The sequence below is a fragment of the Hibiscus syriacus genome, unplaced genomic scaffold (genome assembly GCF_006381635.1).
Source record: "Hibiscus syriacus cultivar Baekdansim isolate YM2019G1 unplaced genomic scaffold, ASM638163v2 tig00111022_pilon, whole genome shotgun sequence".
Lineage (NCBI taxonomy): Eukaryota > Viridiplantae > Streptophyta > Magnoliopsida > Malvales > Malvaceae > Hibiscus > Hibiscus syriacus.
This window is the reverse complement of record NW_024062956.1, coordinates 1,657,523-1,678,107: the sequence shown is the minus strand read 5'-3', so window position 1 is coordinate 1,678,107 and position 20,585 is coordinate 1,657,523. Positions and strand designations below refer to the sequence as shown.

General features: G+C 33.1%; 2 pseudogenes; both read right to left on the bottom strand.

Moving 5' to 3' along the window:
• Window positions 1-145: 145 nt before the first annotated feature.
• On the bottom strand, window positions 146-8,374 carry LOC120150476 (annotated as a pseudogene).
• A 1,889-nt stretch (window positions 8,375-10,263) lies between these two features.
• LOC120150477 lies at window positions 10,264-16,513 on the bottom strand (annotated as a pseudogene).
• Between the last annotated feature and the right edge of the window lie 4,072 nt (window positions 16,514-20,585).

The following is a 20,585-nucleotide window of genomic DNA, read 5'->3' as shown; positions in this document are numbered from 1 at the left end:
TGAATACTGTAGTACAAGTCAGACTCAAATCCATTGAATTGAATTGCAAATTATCTCATAAGCTTAGACAGATAAGAAATAATCAGTTATTATATTCAAGTTAAAACCTAATGAATCCAAATGTACAAGAAAATGTGTTCAGACATTGACCACAACAAATCTAATATGAGAACAGTTTCCATGATTCAAATTAGAAAACTCTGATATCATGTTTAGCTGTATGATTAGTTATCCCAAAAACATAAACTAGTTGGGTGACCAACTATATTTAAGTTCCAACATGAATATTAGGGTTTTTTCCCAGTCTAATATAAGCTTTTTTCTCGACAATAACACATCTGCATCACGGGATAAAGCAACGCCACCACGTATTTAGCCGACTTTGTCGTACCATGAACTTGTCTAGACTAAAATTTATAGTTAAACCTACGCTAGGTATGCTAGGATTTCTTTTTCTTTTTCGAAGGTTGTTCAGCAGCAGGGGCTGAAATATATTCTTCGGCATTGATATTCTGCAGAGATTTTTGCTTCCCGAACTCCTTAGCCTTTTGCTGCAGTGGAAACCAGTGCTTAGATCTATCCCGGATTGTTACAAGTATATTTGAAAAGAAAAGAGATCTTATGATTATAATTACCTTCAACGACTTAGCAAGGGCAGCAACATCTTCCTCCATGTTCCCGGAATTATTAGAATCTTGCTTCGAGGGTTCCTGTAACAGGTAATTTATATTATTGTTGAAACAAATAAATGCGTGATAAAAATGGTTGGACACGGTGTTCGTGTGTGTCTGTATGAGCCGTTATAGGTTTCGGAATTAGAACCTTGGGAGGAACAAATGCTGCTTCTCTTTTTCTTTTGTTCTCGGCTGTTTTCTCTGCCTGCTTCTCCTGCTTCTCTTGCCACTTCTTTGTTAATTTCTTTTTCTCACTCAGGAAGTATTCTCCAGATTCGAGTTCTTGGTCAATCTGGAACATACCATGTACCAAAGTTAGTTTTCCACAAATAATATGATGCTTCAACTCTTTATTTTTCTTGAACAACCCATGTCCAAGACAATATCCGACACATTCAGACACGATACAGGGGTATAATGCTCCAAATACAAGGAAAAACATTGCTTGTTTTACCATGAAAAACAATCAGCTGTCTTACCTTACTAGGTTGCTGAGGAGGAGGGAATGGGGTATATGGTTTCTTCTCTTTGCTCTTAACCTTCTTTGTTTGAACATTTTTCCTGGAAACATTGTTAGATGATTAAATGGACATCTAACACAACAAAGGTGAAAATAAATTAAAACATTAAAAAACACGAATGAAGAGAATATATCTTACTTCTTGAACTTCGGAAGAAACCTGTCCCAGTTTTCATCTTTAAGGGCTGGATCCTTCTCGAGTTCTTTCTTCATCATGAGAATCTGGAAAACGGAAAGGGAAGTGAAAGGAAAGATGTGGTAACACAGGGAAAAAAGGATATGGTGCTGAAGGGTGAAGCCAAGGGTGGCAAGCAGGGACCTTGGCACCACTTGGTTAAATGGTCCAATGGACCAATAGCACTCTTAGTCCCTTCCAATAATTAATAATTTAATTTAGTCCCTTTAAGCTTATTTGTTTAAAGAAAAATTTGCATTTGTAGCACCTCCCAAGACATAATAATTCAATTTGTCATTCTAACAAAATTTTTAGCTTTGTTCCCCCCAACCCCCCCCCCCCCAAAAAAAAAGAAATATTTAATTTTATCCCAGCCCCCAACACGAAATTCATGGCTTCAACCCCGAATGTTCATACAATTGAAAACATCTAATACTACATAATTTAAAGAACAACGGTAAAACAAAATTGCAAAGTCAAGTTTATGGCACCTTGATATGGTACACAGGATGCATTTTATTCTCTATGCAGTCCTCCACAATCCTCCTGACTTGTTTTAAACCTTTAAAAGAACCCATAGCAGCTACGGTGTTTCCCTATTCCATCACGTTGATAATGACAAAAATATTCAGTTTGTGGTTCTCCATTTCAACAAAGAGAAAAAAATGCAGTTCAACTGCCAAAAAAGAACGAGGGTAAGCAATTACCTGAACAAGAATGTAGCAGCCAGTCAATATTTCAGGTGCCTGCATCCAGTAAAGGAAGGGAGGATAAGACAATAGAATTGCAGAAGTTAATTGCAGCACACCACTTCATAGTAAAAAGTGTATACTCATGCCTCAAAATAGCCTTTTTTCCAGGGGATTATTTCAGAATCTTGCCAAGACATCAATAAGAGTGCATACACACCTTCAAAGTCGAAGAATTTGGCCCCACAAGACGCTGCCTTCTTTTAACGAATCGTTCCTGCATGAACAAAATATTTAGCCAACTTTATGAAAAATTTTAGATACAACAAATGTAATATCTTGCCATCTATCAAAACAAAAAATAGATTAACCAAATTCCACAGAAGTAGAAAAATAAAGTTACCAAAAACTGTCTTCTTGGTGGAAATAACTTGCAAATTTAAATATAAAAACTAAAAGGGATGCAATTCAAATAACTCGCCTTTTCAGCATGCACTACAAATGACTAGTAATTAGTTAACACAAACATATAAGCGGATATATATGTTCCACTTTGAACATTCTATAGCATTTTCATGAGCAGGCCAGATTGAATGAGAAATCATGAATAAATAATAAAGCCTGTGGAATATAATTAGTAGGGATGACAACTCGGACTGCAGAATCGGATATTTGAGGATATCCAATCCATTTTTTGCGGATTCAGATGTTAAAATTACTATTCGTTGTAGATTCTGTGTGGGTAAGGATAGATACCCTTGGATATCTATTATCCGAATCACATTACTTATGCAGATACATATTGTGATTCAGATATCCAAATCCGACTCTGGATTACAAAATGAAGAATATGTTTGCTTCTATGGGAATTCTAAGCTTGGTCATCCAACTTTTTAATGGCTTCGGATTTGTTCAGTTTCAAATATCTGACGGATAATAATATTTAATTCATATAGTAATACTGGGATAATTTGCAAATGAAAAATGGATCCAGAATTTTAGACAGATTTTCAGATTCGGATAATTCAAAAATTGCAGATAGCCCACCCACTTTTTTTTTTTGATAAGATTTGAAGGCCTCATTAAAAACCTCCTTCTTGATTAATGGAGCTTGTATAGAAGCTTCTTAATCATCTGAAGGAGGAAAAGAGTGCCTTATAATTTCATTATAGAAAATAGAATTACAACCTTGGAACAACTATTCCAAAAAACCCTTACAAACAATACAGGAGCCAGAAAACCAAACTAAAGAAGCCAACAACATAAAAATCAACCTATACCAGCCTTTGCTAAACCATCAGCATCCATATTCGCTGTCCTTGCAACCCATCTAACAACCCCCCTGAAAGTTCTAAGACTATCAACAATATCTCTAACAATAAAACCATATACAATTGGACATGAGTCAACATTATTTATCCAGTCTACTGCAACCCTGCAATCACTCTCAACGATCAGCCTATCTTTAACCCTCCCTTGAAAAGAGGCAAAGAAAGAAATACCCCTTTGAATAGCTTTAAGTTCCTTCAATGTTGGAGGTCCTGAACCAGCAGGCTCCTGAAAAGAACCTAGGATTGCACCAGATTGATCTCTCATAAGACCTCCAAGACCTGATTCCTTCCAATCACTGCTAGTGGCTGCATCCACATTTACCTTGAAGAAACCCATAGGGGGAGGTAACCAAGGGATTATAGAAGACTTCAAGAAATTGTAGGACGAATAGGAATCTCCTATAGAAGGATCAGAAATTAAAGAGTCCTTAGTAATAGAAACATCCTTATTCTTTGCTAGAAACCAAGAGGCCAACCTAACTCTTGTTAAGAAAAATAATTCAGACTGTTCAAGCTTTCCCCCTTCAAAAACAATAAAATTTCTGATTTTCCAGATTGACCAAATAACAGCCCCAGGAATGAAAGTCCATATTGCAGAATTGGATTTCAACTCATCCCAAGCTAGAAGAAAACTTTTTGCTTCTGCAGGAAACACAGAACTAAACCTCCAAAAATTTAGAAATTTGTTCCACAAAGACCACGCAACCGAACAAGAAAAGAATAGATGCGATGAAGTTTCTTCAACCATTCTACAAAGAGGGCATAACTCATCCTCAATACCTTGAACACCTCTTTTAACCAATTCGGTTTTAACAGCAATTTTGTGAAGCACAATTTGCCACACTAATATTTCAACTCTAGGGGGAACCAATCCTCTCCAAAAAATTTTATTCCAGAAATGAACATCTTCTGAACCTGATCCACACCTCTCAACACAAGAATCGACTGTATAAACACCGTCCCCACTACCTTTCCAAATCAAACCATCACTAGAATCAAGAGATAGAGAAAAAGAAGAAATGATGCTCACCAAATTACACCATTGTTCAAGCTCCCAATCATTTAAATTTATTCGAACTTGAACATCCCAAATCCAACCCGAAGAAAGAAATTCCCCAAACTCACAAAGTTACCGTATTTATTAGTAGAAAGCGAAAACAGTCTAGGAAACATAATCTTAAACGGAAAATCAGCAGCCCAGCTGTCTTGCCAAAATCGAACATGCTTACCATTTCCAACGTGAAAATTGCACAAACTACGAAACTTAGAACCAAAGGAGTCTTGTTTGTAATGGTTATTAACCACTGATCTCCATAACCAGGAAGATTGAGTAGAAATCTTGCTATCAAACAGTAATCTAGAAGAATCAATGTTGTATTTGCTACAAATAAAATTCCTCCAAACAGAACTTCTCTCATTTGCAAACCTCCAAGACCATTTCCCTAGCAGTTGCCTATTTATACAAATCAGATTCCGAACTCCCAAGCCTCCCTCATTCTTTGATCTGCAAACATCATCCCATTTAACCCAGTGTATCTTCTTATTACCATTTCTCCCTCCCCATAAAAAATTAGACATAATTGAATTTAGAGACTTAAGGATAGAAGCTGGAATCTTGAACAAAGATAAAAAATACGTAGGCAGTGAGGAAAGAACTGATTTGATCAAAACCAATCTCCCTGCTATAGATAGAGTAGCAGCCTTCCAACCTGCTAATTTAGAGTGAAAATTCTGTACCACTGGTTCCCAAATAACAGAGGAATTCTTAGTAGCACCTAGAGGGAGGCCTAGATAATTAGAGGGGAAGTTTCCCACTGTACAACCAATAGAATCTGCCCAAGTCTTAACCTCCTGTTGGGGAATATTAATCCCGAACAATATGCTTTTCTTAAGGTTCAGTTGCAGCCCTGACATAACCTCAAATACTCTAAGCACCCACTGCCATTCCTAATAATAAGCAGGTCCGGGTTGCAGTATGCTGCTTACAAACAATTCACAATAGCCGGATCAAAGATAACCTAATTGATCCTATGTAGCACACTAGTGACAAAAGGCATAGATATGTACTTATATACTAACATACAAACATGTGTATATTGAATAAGCTACTCTATGAATAGGAAAATTAGAGATGAAAAGAAAACGTCACAAAATGTGTCAGATCATAGTCTTGAGATCATAGGATCCAGATTGGAATATAAAAAAAACAGAGAGGACCCTGATTTGCATTGCCCAGACAGTCGTAAAAAGATGAAATACTAAAAGAGAAAGATCTTACATCAAATTTAATTAAGATGTATAGAACGTGTAAAACTAAAATGGTAAACAAACTGACTAGGTATTTGTCCATAATTAGCTTCAAGAACAAACATTATTTTATGATCCAAATTTATGGAGCATTATGTTGTCGAGAAATCTTCTTACTGGTGAAATGCATCATCGTTGACCCTACAAAATGCTAAAAGAATGTGTGCATAAAAAAGTGAAAGTTCAGGTGTTCCAGAGATATAAGATCCATTGATCAGCCAAAGCTCAACTACAACTACAAGTGAAAATAAAAGAAATAATAAAGCTCGACAGAAATTTCAACCAAGTAATCAAGTATCTGTTTGTATACCAATAGAAACCATTATATTTTAAAAAGTAAAATGGGCAAATTTTTAAACAAATAAATAAATGAAATTCACAAACACATACCTTGTTGCGGACCAAGTTACCAATTTTTATAATGTCACACTGCATTTCATCATCAAGTATTTTGACGGCCTAAAATTAGAAGAAACAGTAAGAATTATACTCAAACAACTATTAAACTTGAGAACTCAGTAATATGCTCTATGAAAAATAACCTCTATGTGTATGATTTTAAGTACTAATCAAAACCTATTTCATGTAAAACAGACAATTTCATGTGAAATAAACAAGCATTTAAATAGTTTTTTTTTCCTTGACGAAAAGTGCAAGCACAGTTGACAAGTTTACCTGAGGTGCAGGAACACTTCTTGACAGAAGCTTGATGAGATCCCTGGCTTAATGATAATATATGGATCCCTAGTTTTCCTTGTTGTAGAAACTGTCATAGACCCTTCAACCTGATCAGCAATTAAAGGTATCAGATGATAAAATACCATATGCAAATATTATAACTATGATAGTATGGTGCCAGTAATCAATGAAAAAGATTAGAAGAAACAAGGGGAAAAAAGGCTTTTGGCAGTAGAGAGTTTATAAAGTATTTTACGCGAGACGATCCTTCAACCTTTGAAGAAGCAATCTAATATATATATATATATGGGATTATATCTAATTATGACAAAGACAGATGCTGATCCATCAATCTAACAGCTTTCGTAAGGAACAATTAATGGGGCATAAGACAGAAGATTGCTTGTATGGAAAAAAGAAGAAAGAGCACGCAGAGGTGAAAGTTAAACGAAGCAAAAGTACTAATTCTTTTTTCTAGAACCGGACAAGATGGAGTGCAAAAAGCATGCTATAAAACATTTAAAACCCAATTTTACAAATAGTAATTAATATGGTGAAAATTACACCACTTTTTTTATTTGGATGGTTGCATATCTTTTTTACTGACAGACCATTGCAGAAGACATTAACTAAATCATGTCTTTCCTTTCTACTCACAATTTTAGAACACCCAAGCAATAAACCAATTCACCCAAACAATCTGTTACAATCTAAAGAGGGTTGCCACAAACAAAAGACTCAACTTTAACCAACCCAAAATCTAGAATACAAAAAGATCATTAGATTAAGCCACTGAAAACATTATAAAGAATTTGAACTTACCAAGTTGAGCTCGGCAGCAATACCATATTCTTTCAAAGCTGATTTAACCTTCGGCCAAGCTTCTTGTAAGTATTTTTCTTTAGGGAAAAAAAGGTACCAAACATAAGTAAATTTCTAAAAGGTATTAAAACTAGAAAAAAAATGGTGAGGAAGTTGGTTAATTACCTCGGTAGCGAGGGAAGATAGTGGAAAAAGAGCTAACTTCCAACAATCCATCCGGGTTCCAAGAAGGGTCGAACTTTTCAATTTTCCACCGATCAATGTTTGGGTCCTCATCCCATGGCTTTGGCTTGTCATGTTTACCTTTATGCTTCTTCTTCTGTTCCAGATTCACTTCTTTAGCATTTTCTACTTCCATTTTAGCTTTCAAAGCCCTAGAAAACAAACGAGAATTACATTTGTTGCCGCAGAAGCAAATATACTCATGCCAAGAGAGTTTTGGGAGGCTGCTAAGACGAGTGGATTGGTGAAGATACACTTAGCAATAGAAAAGCTCTGAAAACTAACATAACTGACTTTCAAAAATTGAGAACAAAAACTGAACCTGCTTGTTAAAAAGTCTGAACCAACTTTAGTTGATCGGTTAACTAGCATAACCTAGACAATTTAAATTCTATACAAAGTCAATTCAATAAGCTCACAACATTAACCTCGCCAACTTTAGTCTATATTAAAAAAACAAGGTCACTGATTTCTGATTTTATGGAAAAACTAAAAAAAAAACTATAATGATTCACCAAATTTATGTATCGAATTGAGTTCTAAAAATAACTATAATGCATCACCAATAAGCTCAGCTTATTTTTAGCAAATATATGGTACAAAACAGAACACAACTTTTATGTCTGGTTGGCGAAAACAGTTCTGCAAATGACTCATTGAAGAGAAATGATATGTACTAAATAATTTTTGTCTTATATTACAACATTAATCTAATAGATTTCAGTATCAAAAGAAAACTTACAATGGTGGTTGATGTGAGTTAATTTCAGTACTTGTCGGCTCAGCTGTGGGATAATTTCAGTAGCTTTCGGATCAGATGTGGGTGGAGCAACCAATAAAGCAAGCCAAGGGAACGGGAGGTGCGGCCGAGGGCGGAGGAAGGCTGAGACTGAAGAGGGGCCGTCGAGCTGACCGGTATTTGTTCAATTCTTCTTGTCCAACTCTCTCTTAGGGTTTACCTTTTAGTTTTAGTAATTTATTTTGGTTAAACAACAAAAAGTGTAGAATATTTACATTTTGGTCACTAATCTTTGACAAATTGCAATACAATCACTATATTTTAATACAATTTCATTATGATCACTATCTTTGGTTATCTCGCTAAAATTATCTTTTTCCTCGAAAAAATCTCTATTTTCTTAAATTTGAAATTGACAATTGTTGCTCCTCATTTTGTTATTGTTTTTGTCGTCATTTAATTATTTTTTCAATTAAAAAGGCCATTGAACTACTCATATTCCCTTTCTTTTTCTTTCTTTTTGTTTAAATTGATCAATATATCTTTTAATCTCTCCATATCTGGATCAAAATTAAAAGGTAAGGATTAGCTTGAAACTGAACTTTATTAATCTTTTAACCAAATAAAACTTCCCACTACCATTAGGTTTAAGTGACGACTGCTTCATTTATTGAAAACTCACTAAAGACGATATGTGTAGATTTCTTTTTCTCTTTTTTTTTTCTTTAATTATTTGCTTTTTTATGTTGTTGATTTTTTAATGCTATTTTTTGTTGTTGATAGTGATAGAATGGGAATGGTGATGATGATGACTCGAGTTTTTGTTGGGTTGGTCATTGATTGTAGTTGTCCTTTGTGATGTTTGAGACTTGGATGAAACGATAATGATAAATGATTTAACAGTAGTGAGAAAATGATAAACTCTTAAGTATGGTGGGTGTTGTGTATGGTGGCTATAGTGATTGAAACAACGACAAACAATGATGATGCAAGCAAAAGGAGGCTGATGATTTCTAATTTGGAAGATGACTATAGGTTTTTCTTCAGAAGAATACTTTAGCGTGCCACGCTAGTTTTTCTTTTGATGATAGGAATTTTAAAACCCTAAATTTTGATGCTCAAAATTGATCAACCAATTTAATTGGATGTGATTTTTCCAATTAACTACTTATTTTTATAGTAAATTAGATGATTTGTAATGATTTGTAGCATTCGGTCAATTTTAATGAAATTCGATTTCAATAAAGAAATGAGAAAAATGACAATATTTTGATACTAATTATGTCATAAATGATAGAGTGGTGATCAAATAATAGAAGAGAATTATTACGACCTTGGAGGAGAAGAATGTTAAAATGTTAGAGAAAAAAACAGAAACAAAAATGGTCGAAAAATATAATATTTTAGTGTTTGGGTTAAACATTTAACAGTCAAGTGATCAAATCAAACAAAATTTAAAAGTTTTAGTGAAGACAGTGATCATCTGTGCAATTTAATAGTCAGATGTTGCTTTGTTGAGTCATCTGACTATTAAAAGCTATAAAATAGACATCAGACTATTCATATGTTCCAAAATTGTTCCAAAATTGTCAAGAGACCATTTTATCACTCACGATAGTCAGGAGATTCAACAAAGCAACAATATAGAGTCGGGGGACCATTTATGTACTTTATCTTTTTTTTATTAGTATTTGTTGATTACAATATAATATATGTTCAAAAGAATTTCAATTATTTGACAATAAAAACTCAAACATTCCTTTTAACAGCCGATCCAAAAATTTAAAAACGAGAGTCTAAAATTTTAATATTTTTTTCTTAGCAATAATAGGTATGTAATTTTTTTTTCCTTAACACATTAAACTTGCCCCCCTAGAGGATTACTGTATTCGCCCCTAATTCCTACAAACATCTTATTAGAATATAAAATCTCTAAAAATAATAATCATCCCTTTAACCACTGAATCACGAAACTTAGATTATTCAATGAAAAATGCAAAAGTTCCAATGCCTTACAAATTACAATAGTGGAGCTTTTCCTCCACTTTTAAGAGTTTAACATAATACATCTCTCCTTGCAAAAAATAAAGACTACTACTACTACTACTACGTATACAGCCGCGCTTGTTCTTTTTATTTTGTATAGCAATTGTAGATTATACATTTTAAGGAACACCCCATAGAATTATAATTATATGTATATTATTATATCTTGGAAGCATCGGTGGTTGCCCGGCACAGTGCGACTGCGGTCTTCGAACCAGATTGACGACCCAGATGGTCACTGATGAAATCACCGGCCAACATGAGCTTTGCCAGATCGACGTTGGTTTTCACACCGAGGCCGTTAAGCATATACACCACGTCTTCAGTAGCAACATTCCCTGAAGCTCCCTTTGCATACGGGCAGCCACCCAATCCCGCTACTGAGGAATCCACTGTACTAATCCCCATCTGTTGATACAACATAACACATGCCATAATTCAATCTCACCTTGCAATAAATCTAACAGTCCATAAGATTAATGACAAAAGAAGGTAAGCTAGTAATGCTTTCAGGTATCCATCACTGGTTTTGAACTGTGTTAATATTGTAAACGAGCTAATTATCATGTAACGATTCGATATATGGCTTCACTGTGTTTTTCTAAGGCTTACTTGGAGAGAGATTAAAATATTTGAAAGAGATTGTCCATAAGTGTCATGGAAGTGGACAGCAAGCTTTTCAGAAGGAACGACGGCCATTACTGCTTCAAGCATCGGAACCACAGTACCTGTGCCAAAGAGAAATGGCAAAGAACTCCTAAGAACCAATGTTTGACTCGAATATAAATCAAAGAGAAGAATGAGATTTTCAGAGAATTTTACATGCTTCTTGCACAAATAACCATAGATTCTTCAAGGTGATGCTAATCTCAAATTAAAACAGCAACTCCTATTTGGTTTTTCAATTTCTTTTTCTTTAAATTGAAATCTTAAAATAATATCTACAAAGCATGCATGTATGGGAAGACACTGCCTACATGGATGGATGGATGCGTGTAGGCATGCATGTTTTATATATGGATTTATGCATGCATATATGTCAATGTGGATGTATGCAAAACTAAATGCGTGCATATGCAAACTTGTTAAGCATGTATAGAGTAGGAGAAAAAGAACAGGAGACAATCATTTGCAATATTCTATTGTTCTAATTTATTTTGAAGTGGAATAATAGGGATAAATTGCAATAGCTTTTTCTTTTATAAAAGCTTTTTCAGTTTTTATTGCAATATTCATATTTTGTACTCTTTCTTCTTTTCTTTTCTTTTCTTTTCTTTTTTTCATTTTTACCGACACATGAACAAAGGTAATGCATAATTCAAAATTTTCAAATGAGGAAAACAAAATAAAAAATGGAAAACATTAGCAAAAAGAAAACAAATGCAACCAAAAAAGCTAATAGTGATTGTTTCCTACTCAACCACATACTTCTGTTTCTAAAAGGTGACAATCTAGATTCTAGAGAATTACCAGGGGTACCAACTCCAATTGTATCACCAAGGGAAATTTCGAAACAACCCATATCGTAAAGTTCCTTTGCCACAAAGGCCACTTTGGATGGAGCAATTGCTCCTTCCACTGGACATCCAACCACACATGAAACATACCTGTAAAATTTTAGCACCATGAAATTTGCACATTGTACCAGCCAAAATGAACAAAGCACAAACAAAATACTCCAACTAGAGTAATATTGCATTTGATGTGTCATTGAACAACATTTCAAAACTAGAATGGTGGAAAAGAAAGTTAAATATACTTGATTACTAAACAAATTCCAAGCATCTATTAACAAACTATAATTCAAAAATCCACTCTAACAACTTCTATACTAGCCAAACATGCTGAGCTAATTTATCAAGAATTCTCCTAAAAACAACTAGAAATGGATAAGAAAAGATAAGCAAATAAATAAAGGTTTGAAGGCTGAAAATTTGCAAATTTATATTTTTTAATGATTCATTACAGCAGACATCAGATACGCAATTCAAGGACAATCCAAGTATAAACCGTACACATCTGATAAATCTGCATTTGTACCAAAGCATTTGATACTTTGTTCCAGACATCAAGTTATTTGATACCAATAAGCATATGTGAATATCATCACTCGAGTTTCAACTAAATTGAGAACAAGACATACCCACGCACTGGAATAGAATGCTCCTTAGCAGCAAGGCAAACAGCACGGTAACGTACTAGGCTTTCTTCAATGCTACAATTAATATTTGACTTAGAAAAAGACTCGGAAGCAGATACAAAGACTGCTACTTCTTTTGCACCTGCTGCAACAGCAGCTTCAAAGCCCTAGAAGAATATGCACGGCAGATTAGGAAATTTATATGACATCACAATGAGGTTGATAAGTATTCCATAGAAAAATTGTCAACCTTCAAATTAGGAGTTAGAACAGGCAATCTGGCATCCTCTATGTTGCATACTGCTTTCATTACATCTTTTGCGTCTGCTAACTATACAAAAAGGTAAAGAATGAATCAATAGCAGGTTATCTATATCATCATGAGAATAAATAGAGGTTACATTAGGTCAAATAAAAGAGTTACTAAGGTAATTAGAAAGCAAGTCTCCTGCTAAGGAAAGACTTCTAATAATATGAAATACTCATAAATAAGATCTCCAAATACTTTTAATAAATACTCCTAATAAGCTGATTTCCTTATAGTAACCAAATAATTTAGTTTTAATAATAGTATTGACTACAAAGGCAACCCATAACAACTACATTCTGATGAAGAAGCAAGATCACTAGCCACTCTCAGGAAGCCAAGAAAAATCTGGAATTAAACCCAAAAACAACTGCCTCCTTGCTCATGGTTACAAGGTCAACTACAATTTTCATTGACTTTCTTTGAAAACCAACTCAAAATGCATCCAAATTGAAACAACAGACATTTTGAAGGCTTTGAACATCATATGTATCCTCTATCAGTTAAAATAAATCATCTAATCGAATGGAATGGAAGGAATGGAAACCACAGAAAAGGGGGGAAATAATGTACTAACTCAATCTAAAATAAGCAAATCATGATACCTGAGGAACCCATTTAGGAGATACAAAACTTGTAGCTTCAACAACAGGCAATCCTGAAGCCACCAATCTCCGAATCAATTCAACCTTCACAGGCGTAGGCACGATATTCTTCTCATTCTGTAATCCTCCCTCGGACCAACTTCCACTATCTTCACAAACTTTGGTATACCTTTAAAAACTGCTTCACATTAATTAAAAGATTTTAGATGAAGCAAGTCAATAATTTCAGAAATATTAAATAATGAAACACAAGAAACACATTCCGCTCATAAGAGATACTTATTAACCATTCAAAATCCCAGAAATGATTATACATGAAACCCTAACAGTTTCAAAAAATAAAAGTATACAAATCTATTCAGGTTATTTATTACCTTGTTTGTTATGTCTCGTATGCCCTGTCGTTGCACTTGGAGCTATACTGCTGATCTGACCGTGTCCTTGATTTACAAACATGTCCAAGTTTCTCCCTATTCTTGCTTAAGCTTTTAGCCCTTTGGTTAAAAGCTCCTTCAGACACATCCCTCACCTGTCTTCTCCATGGGAATGTCTCCCCTGTATAATCTTCATGATCCTCACTGGAAAACAGATTTTTCAATAATGTCAATAAATTGATAACTGATGCATGCAGAATACTAACCATTTACAGATTATGGTACAAAAAGCAATAGGAAAAGAGGGAACATCAACAATTAACCATAGATCATATGCTAAATTTCAAGGCAAAGCAAAAAGTAAGCATTTTTGCCCTTTCACCTAAAATCAATTTTACAGAAAAGTGTTAATGCCCTTACAATCCTTTATAGTTTCACTAAATACAAAAGGAATAACAAAAATAATCCAAGTAGTTTCCAATTATATAATCAACAGTAAACCAATATGGGCAACAGAACCGTTATCTCCAAGAGTTACAATTTTGTTTAGGCCTATGTGACCAGGGAGTGAATGATTTAGGTTCCTTCAAAGTACTCAAACCCCACTTATTACAACAGAACTATTAGCCAAGCATGAAGTTAAGTAGAAAAGCAATGTATGTTACTCAAATTTGAATGTTATGGTCAAATTTTTGTAAGTTTTTCCATGTGTTGGATGATCCTTGGAGGTTATATCATATCCATGTCTCGGACATAGGTACATCAAGGAAAAATAAGAGTCAAAGCAACATAGCATGCAAATTAAGCTTAGCTTGAGTAGCTAGAATGTGTTCTAAGCCATGCTTTAGCATGAGAATAAAGCTGGATTTTTTATTGATAGAAGAATTTCCAGAGCATTAGTTAGTTTTTAAATTCTATAACTAAATTTACCGGTTTAGCCTTTGATGGGAAGATCCACTTGACTAAGCAAAGACTTCTAAAAGTAATCTTCAATTATGAAATAAAACAAAGATGTAAAGATCAGATACTGCAATTCACTATAGTATCTTTTCAGCGACCATTACCAAAATATTAATAACTAATTTCTCCAGAAAGAAAACATTTTTTTGCTTTCGACTGAATTAAAACTGTTAATATCAAGTAAAAAATGGCCCAAAAACGTTTAATTTTATTGTTAACTTCTGTGGAAAAAAAGGAGTAGATGGGTGCTCTTAGGGGAACAGTTCTTAAGATAATAGTATCGACTTACTCGCAGCTATTTGATGTTTTGCAATTCCTCCCATCAATCCAAGAGTTTCCCATGCTCATGTCATCTGCACTGGGCCGACAAGCACCAGCTGAGAACCTCTGAATCCTATCAATAGTTCTCATGCTAGGAAGCTTGTCAAAACCGAGTGGCTCCTCCAAACTTGACATCGCAAAGCCAAAATGAGATACTGAAAGTAGCCAGAACATAATTAGAGCTCAACTATAAAAGTTAAATAAGGCCTTCTCACAAGAAGAGAAGGTCAATCCAGAGCAATAAGGACCATTTGATTTTCTAAACAGAATTCTTCAAATATTTCAGCAGATAAACTATGAAATAGATTAAAACAAAGGTGAGATGCTAAATCAATTGAATTAGTTTCAACAAAGAAACCTGCTTTACTTTGATTCTCCACTTTGTTCTAATCTATTTCATAGTTTCTTCGAAAAGGTTGGTGTCATCTATTTCTTAGCATCTCACATTTGTTTTAATACCTCAACTACTATCAAATTTGTTGCTATTTTCAAAGTGGCTGGCACAATCCTACCATCTAAAGTACCGGAAAAATATATTCAGTCTGAATCATATTCATAATCCAAGTTATTTCGAATCTACAGTGCACTTCAAACTGATCGTTCAAGGAAAATAAGCTCTTTAAAGAGGACAGGTAATGATCCCAAATGTGAACTAAATAACTTTTTTCCTGAACTGGATCGTAAGTTGCTAGCAAGTCAGGGTTTTGGTTTGTCATTCGAGAAGAAAAGGAATAAGCTGATAAATCACTTTTAACAAATTGCATTTGGTTTATTCAGGCTAACACTGGTAAGTGAGAGCATTATATGGCAGAGAAATATGACTAACATTGGTGTGTCAAACACTTTATCTAATAACATGCTAACAAAAAAAGCTCTAATCTAGATAATTGACCACTTGGAGTCTTCCATGCCCCAGCCATGAAGTTAAGAATTACTTGTCTAATTCCAAAGAGTAAAACTACCGGAATTTACTCAGAAACAATAAGATTTTCAAATTAGGATATTTCACATTTGCAGGCAACAAATGTAAGCTATCTTATGCTCTTATTATTGGCACCGGATGCAACACAATGATATAAAAATGGGTTTTACATTGAACTACGAAATTTTGCATTCTTTTCTTGTAGTCCTTTAAAATGATATCTATCCCACTAGAATTGAAGCTCCTAACCAGTTCACATTCCTTCAAATTTTCTAGGCAAACAAACATCAATCTTCCACCAGAATTCAAACTCTCAAAATCATAAACTGTGACATTTTCCTGTTATCTTTTTTCAATAAAAAAAAAACTACAACTAAGAAAAACGAACACTCTACCAAACTACCAACCAAAACAGGAAAGAAAACATTCTACTCTTAATTTCCTCATTCGTTAAGCTAACAGATTTCGCGGGCAACCAAACAGACAAACAAAGAAATAAATCCATGAAGGAGTCAAATAAAAAAGAAAAAAAAAGAAAAAGAAAAGAATTACCGAATCAGGATTTCTAAAAAAGGAGAAGCTAAAGAGAACCCTAGAATTTGGGGAGATAGAAGAATCTAGCGGGTAATTTTCGCTGATTTCGTTTCCGAAAAGATAGGGAGTTAAATAAAGGAAGAGGAGCAGGTAAACACAACGGGCACGACGGAGTTGTTCACAATGGTTTCTGTTTTAGTTGGTGGGACAATTTTTAAATTCTTTTTATTTTCTTCTTTTTCGAATATTAAAATTTATTGCGACAACAACAAATTGGTGGTGTTTTAATTAATATCAATGTAAATTTCACACATTTATTATAATTTGTTTATATATATATATATATATATATATATATATATCAATTCCGTCATAATATTTTATATCAAAAATCTATTTATATAATTTTAAATTAATGATTACAGGTAAAGTGACAGAATTATATTAATTTTTTAAACAAAAAAATATATATAATTTTTTAAACACGTGTTTAATCTTGAATACGTAAATTTTAGTTATTTTATTTAATTTATTTAAATATATTATTTACAAAATTAATATTTAATATTCTTTCAATTGAATTTACATTCAATTGATTCGTGTAATCAGCTCGTATAAAAAAATTCACACGATGCAAAACTTATTCCACATCATTTTAAGTAAAATAAAAAAATTAATTAAAATTTTTAAATTAAATTATTTTTAAATAAAATAAACAATAAGGTATATTCATCTTTCCTTTTTATTTAATATTATATTAAATTCACTTATTGTTAAACCGACACTCTTGTTACTGTTTTGTTCTATTTTCCTTTTAACAATTACTATTGTTTTTGCAAGCATAAGTTATATATATTTTTTTCATTTATGCATTATGTCATTCATAATTGAATTATAGATGTTTCCTTATTTTAATTATTGATTATAAAAATTTTACTTTCATTATTAAAATTTAAAATGACCCTTTTGTTATTAGATCATTAAATTATTAACGACATAACATGATCGTTTTTTTTGTACTCATTTGATCGTCGTCATGATCAATCGTCGTCCATTGTTGTTTGAAACAATATCATATTAAAATGTGCATATTCTTCTTTCTTTTTCTCCTCAAATTAATTTTCACAAAATTACTTAAAATCACGAAAATTCATTAAATATTCAACTTTCTAAGGTCTTAATTCCCTCCAACGATCGTCTGAAGAGGTTAATTTTAAGTATATTGTTCATTTTTTAAAAGACACTTCTCACCGTTTGAATTATCGAACAATTACTCCAAATTCCTCAAAAGACATCAAATATAGCTCGGTTTGAATGCAGGTGGAGGACTTCAATTTTTGCCTAACAAAACAAATTTTAATTAGTTCACCAACCTACATTGCAGGGGCGTCAAATAATTATAAATGGTCTAATTGAATTGTCATCTTCTACTTGACCAAAGTAACATATTAGAATTCAATTTTAAAAACTAAAAAATTAGTCCAATTACATTATTAAACCACGTTGTTAAATCACTAATTTAAAAATCAGAAATTCAACAAATATATATAAAAGTTAATAAAAGAAGGACCATTAATCATTTACGTATAAAATATTAGCAAAACTTATAAGTTCACGTGTCTAGGAACAATTGAACCAACCTTTTAATTTTTCATAGAGAATCAAATAATAAATTAGAGTAAAGGGACTAACTTTGCATATTAGTACGTATTCTTGACTACTTTATAATAATTATTATAATTAGAGTGTATTATTTGTATCTATCTCCATAGTTTTTAGAATATATAGATTTGTACAAGAAAATGGCTGATTGATGATCATCCCTTTCAAAAATTTATATTAGGCATTGCATTATTTAATTCGGGTCACTAATTTTGAATAAGATTATGAAAGTTCCATCAGATAATAAATTAATGATTTGATTAAAAAAATTAATTCATAATCTTATTTAAACCAAGATTGATTTGGATTTATTTCACATGGAACTCATTTTAGTGAACAATTATTGTCTTCAACTTTTGTTTTTAGTCCATTTTCTGCTTTAGTGTTCTAAGGTAGATTTGAATAAGAAAAATTTGAGCACAACAACTTAAAAATTATTTTAAATTTTGAATAGCAGGTGGAATACGCCCTTCTATTTAGTTTTTAATATTTTATTTTATTTTTTTAATTATAATAATAAATTTAATTTTCAAATTAAATACTCGTAGATGATCTATTTGTTGAATTATAACGATAAACTTCAATATTTTTTTTCTTTCGTTGGATTGTTAAGAATACTGATAAAACATTTCATATATGAGTTAGAATGCTTTTATTATATACAAGTTATTTTTTTAATAAAAAATATGATTTTATTTTTAGAGATATTGAGTTCGAACACCAGCGACTCATGATATTTGAGCATTCTGTATTAAAATACTGGAGAATTTTTAGAACAAATATTACTACTTATAATCATTCTATATTAATAAAATAATAATCATTCGACATGTATTTATGATGTTTTATTGACTGGAAATTTAAAATTAAATACCAAATTCATGATGTTTATAGTCAAAGATAGAGTATGAAAAAACGTGAATGTGCAATTAAAAAAAATACTATAAACTACCATAGTTATTGTCTCATTGATGAGTAGAATTATTTTTTATTTATCTAATACCATCAACTACCTTATCTATTATTTATTAGGTTAATATAAAAATAAGTGTCCAAATTATACTATTTTTTAAAATAGGTGCTTAAATTTTTTTAGTTAATCCAAGTGTCTAACGTTACAAACATAATTATTTAAGGTGCCCGAGCCGAAATCGCCGTTAAAATGTTTCATTAAATGACATATGTCATGTTTAAATAATTTTAAAAATTTTATTTAAAAAAACTTTAAAAAACTATTATATTTATAAAAACCCCAAATTTATCTAAAATTACAAAAAAAACCCAAACCTTAACCCTTATTTATCCATGACAATGACGACCACCGATGTCGATGTCGTCTTTGCCATCTATTGTCTTCATTTTCGTTGATTGCATCGTCAGGCCCCATAGAGTCGTGTAAAGGTCGCATTTTTAATTGTTGTCATCGGTTTTAAATCATGATTTGAGGTTCTTTGGTGGCTATTCGTCAAGTGACAAGCCCAGAGGTGGAGGTGTGGTGGGTTTAGGTGCAGTCGATGGCAACGATATTTTTGTTGTTGTTTAATTTGGTCATTCAATTTTTTTCCAAAATCATACTTATCGTTTAGTTTTAGTTTCATTTTGGTCATCTGTCGTTAAAAAATTAATGATGATATTGATGTGTTACCATAAGATAATGTCACATCATCATTGAAAAAACAAAATATGTTATGTCAATAATTCTGTCATTTTTTAACGAAGAATGACCAAAATGAAATCAAAACTAAATATTATGTATGATTTTGAAGATACTTTTTTCATCCATTTGTTTTTATTATTATTATTATTATTTTATTTATACTATTATTATTATTTTATTATTATTTTAGTATTTATTATTATTATTATTATTATTATTATTATTATTATTATTATTATTACAGGCCCAAACAGACCGGCCCAGTTATAAAAAACCAACCCAGACCGGCCTAACAAAAACCCTAAAACCTGATTAGGGTTTATATCTCAGCCTCAGTCGCCTCTCCTTTCAGCCATTGGATTTGATAAGATCCAACGTCCAGATCCTTCCAACATGAAACCCTAGGGTTATGATACCCTAGGGCCACACGGCTGCCGTCTTCACTGCCACCGCTCCATATCACTTCATATGCTGCCACCGCCTCGACCTCTGCTGCTACACTGCCACGACGCCAACCGAAGGCTCCAGAGATCCCAACACCAGCCGCCCATGTCGCAAGCTATAGGGTGAGTCACCACAATAGTTTGGTGACTCATCGAAAACCTCCATATTACGCCTCCTTTCAGCCGTTGGATTTGACAAGATCCAACGGTCCAGATCCTTCCAACATGAAACCCTAGGGTATGTACCTAGGGCCACACGGTGCCGTCTTCACTGCCACCGCTCCACATCACTTCATATGCTGCCACCGCCTCGACCTCTGTTGCTACACTGCCACGACGCCAACCGAAGGCTCCAGAGATCCCAACACCAGCCGCCATGTCGCAAGCTATAGGGTGAGTCACCACAATAGTTTGGTGACTCATCGAAAACCTCCATATACCGGTTCGAAGGAGGCTC